A 3,575-nucleotide genomic window follows, 5' to 3' on the forward strand; every position below is an offset into this window, starting at 1 on the left:
GTCGGGGAGAACAATCTCCCTCAAGTCTATGAAGAAGTTAATGCTGATCTAAAAAGAATGGAGGCCATGGAGGCCAAGGAGAGGCTGCTTGAAGAAACTAAGGGAAAAAGTAAGGTGGAGAATCCGGCGTTGGACGAAGGGCAATCTGTGCTCAACAAGGAAGAAGTTGAGGAAGAGGATTTTCTTCAACCCTACCTCCACCTTTTACCTCCATCCTTGATCGAGCTCTTGAGGTTATGTGAAATAACTCATGTTCGTAATACTTATCTCACCCGTGAAGTTGTTTTGATGGAGAAACATATCACAGAGCTCCAAGGTATAAATCAAAGATTGATGGCCCTCTTGGAATCAAAAGACAGGACAACTCCACCACCATCACCTTCGAAGGAAGACAATTAGGCGTGGGTATGGGCAATCCCCTTGGCTTGTGCCAAGCTTGGGGGAGTTTCCCCGATATCGTATCACCATCACATCTTTTGCCTTTACCTTTTTCTTAGTTTGGTCCTTTTTGGTTTTATCTTTCTCTAGTAGAATAAAGTTCTTAGTGTTCTAGGCTTGAGTTTTGCTTTGTGTCCCCCAATGTATTTAAGCTCGTGAGTCATATAATAAAGAGTGTTTTATTTAAGGGCCTTTCCTCATGCCATGATCTAAAGAAAAGAATGATAAAAGAACAAAAGCATGAAAGATCATGTAAAGATCTTATGGGAAGTGATGGCTTCACATATAAAAAGAATGATGATTGAAACTTGTTGTGGGTGAACAAACGTAGACCTTGGTCATTGTTGCAATTAATAGGAAGTGATAAAGAAGGAGAGGTTCACATATAAATATATCATATTTGACACCATCTATGATTGTGAACACTCCTTAAAGTATGAAACTTTGATCTCATGGGTACCACGTGAGTTTTAGCAATTGTAGAAGACGAAAGGATGATCGAGTATGTGGATTTGCTTTACAAGCTCTTATTTGACTCTTTCCGACGTTATGATAAATTGCAATTGCTTCAATGACTAAAGGCTATTTGTTGTTAATTCTCAATAAGGTTCTTGATCCATAGTTTACTTTGTGAAGGAATTATCACTTTATCATAAGAGATTATATGATGATATTGTTGTTCTGATTATGATCATGATGCCTGCATGTCCGTATCTTGTTTGTAGACACCTCTATCTCTAAACATGTGGGCATATTTATTGATCTCGGCTTCCGCTTGAGGACAAGCGAGGTCTAATCTTGGGGGAGTTGATACGTCCATTTTGCATCATGCTTTTATGTTGATATTTACCACTTTATGGGTTGTTATTACACTTCATGGTACAATACTTATGTCTTTTCTCTCTTATTTTATAAGGTTTACATGAAGGGGAGAATGCCGGCAGCTGGAATTCTGGTCTCAAAAGGAGCAAGTTTGAGAGACCTATTCTGCACAATTCCAAAAGCCATGAAAATCAACGAGGAATTATTTTGGAACTTAAAAAAAATACTGGGCGGAAGAAGTACCAGAGGGGAGCCACCAGGAGGCCACAAGCCTGCCAGGCGCGGCCCACCCCCCTGGCCGCGCCTAGGTGGCTTGTGGGCCCCCTGTTGCCCCTCTGGCTTCCATCTTTTGCTATAAGGAGGGTTTTTTTCCAAAAAAATTAGGAGGAGGCTTTCGGGAGGATTCGCCGCCGCCACGAGGCGGAACTTGAGCAGAACCAATCTAGAGCTCCGCAGGGTCGTCCTGTCAGGGAAATTTCCCTCCCGGTGGGGGAAATAGCCGCCATCGTCATCACCAACACTCCTCTCATCGGAGGAGACACATCACCATCAACATCTTCATCAGCACCATCTCATCTCCAAACCCTAGTTCATCTCTTGTAACCAATCTCCGTCTCGCGACTCCGATCGGTACTTGTAAGGTTGCTAGTAGTGTTAATTACTCTTTGTTGTTGATGTTAGTTGGATTACTCGGTGGAAGATTATATGTTCAAATCCTTGATGCTATTCAATACCTCTCTGGTCATGAACATAATTATGCTTTGTGAGTAGTCACTTTTGTTCCTGAGGACACGGGATAAGTCTGGCTATAAGTAGTCATGTGAATTTGGTATTCGTTCGATATTTTGATGCGTTGTATGTTGTTTTTCCTCAAGTGGTGTTATGTGAACATCGACGACATAACACTTCACCATTATTTGGGCCTAGAGGAAGGCATTGGGAAGTAGTAAGTAGATGACGGGTTGCTAGAGTGACAGAAGCTTAAACCCTAGTTTATGCGTTGCTTCGTAAGGGGGTGATTTGGATCCACTAGTTTAATGCTATGGTTAGACTTTGTCTTAATTCTTCTTTCGTAGTTGCGGATGCTTGCGAGAGGGGTTAATCATAAGTGGGATGTTTGTCCAAGTAAGGGAAGCACCCAAGCACCGGTCCACCCACATATCAAACTATCAAAGTAGCGAACGTGAATCATATGAACATGATGAAAACTAGCTTGACAGAAATTCCCATGTGTCCTCGGGAGCGTTTCTCCTACTATAAGAGTTTGTCCAGGCTTGTCCGTTGCTACAAAAGGGATTGGGACACTTTGCTGCACCTTTGTTACTTTTGTTACTTGCTACTTGCTACGAATCATCTTATCACACAACTATTTGTTACCGATAATTTCAGTGCTTGCAGAGAATACCTTGCTGAAAACCACTTGTCAGTTCCTTCTCCTCCTCGTTGGGTTCGACACTCTTACTTATCGAAAGGACTACGATAGATCCCCTACACTTGTGGGTCATCATGGAGGCACAATGCTCCCCAAGATTCCACTAACGCCACTGTAATCTCCTCACGCCCTCGCACAATGCAAGATGTCGTGATTCCACTAAGGGACCCTTGAGGGCGGTCACCGAACCTGTATAAACAAGGTTGGGACAATCTCCACAACTTAATTGGAGGCTCCCAACAACACCATGAACCTTCACCACAATAGCATATGGCTTCAAGGTGACCACAAATGCTCGGGGTAATCTCCAGAACTTAATTGGAGACCCCCACGCTTGCCTGGAGCTTTACAACACAATGATTGAGCTCTAAGGCACCACCAAGCTACTAGGACGCCAAAGCATCCACGAAGAACAATCTCTAGGGTACCAAGTACCAAAGTGTAATAAGCTTCTCAAACTTGACTTCCACGTATCCCCGTGGAGAACTCAAATCTATGCACCAAATGCAATGGCAAGGGCACACTGAGTACCCAACTCCTTCACTCCCAAATCCCACCACAACAACTAATTCTATGGTGGAGAATGAGAGGAAGAACAAAGAAGAACACCAAGAACTATATCCAAGGGGTTCCCCTCACTTAGAGGATAAAGTGATTGCTGGAAATGTGGATCTAGATCTCCTCTGTCTTTTCCCTCAAAAAGGAGCAAGAATCATTGGAGGGATTGAGAGTTAGCAAGCTCGAAGAAGGTCAACAATGGGGAAAGAACACGAGCTCAATGGATAGATCACCATTGGGGAAGAAGACCCCCTTTTTATAGTGGGGGGGGGAAGAATCCAGCTGCTACCCCCACTTTCAGCCCGAGCATAGCTGTACTACCGCA

This window comes from Hordeum vulgare, chromosome 3H (assembly GCF_904849725.1).
Source record: "Hordeum vulgare subsp. vulgare chromosome 3H, MorexV3_pseudomolecules_assembly, whole genome shotgun sequence".
In the NCBI taxonomy this organism is placed as follows: domain Eukaryota; kingdom Viridiplantae; phylum Streptophyta; class Magnoliopsida; order Poales; family Poaceae; genus Hordeum; species Hordeum vulgare.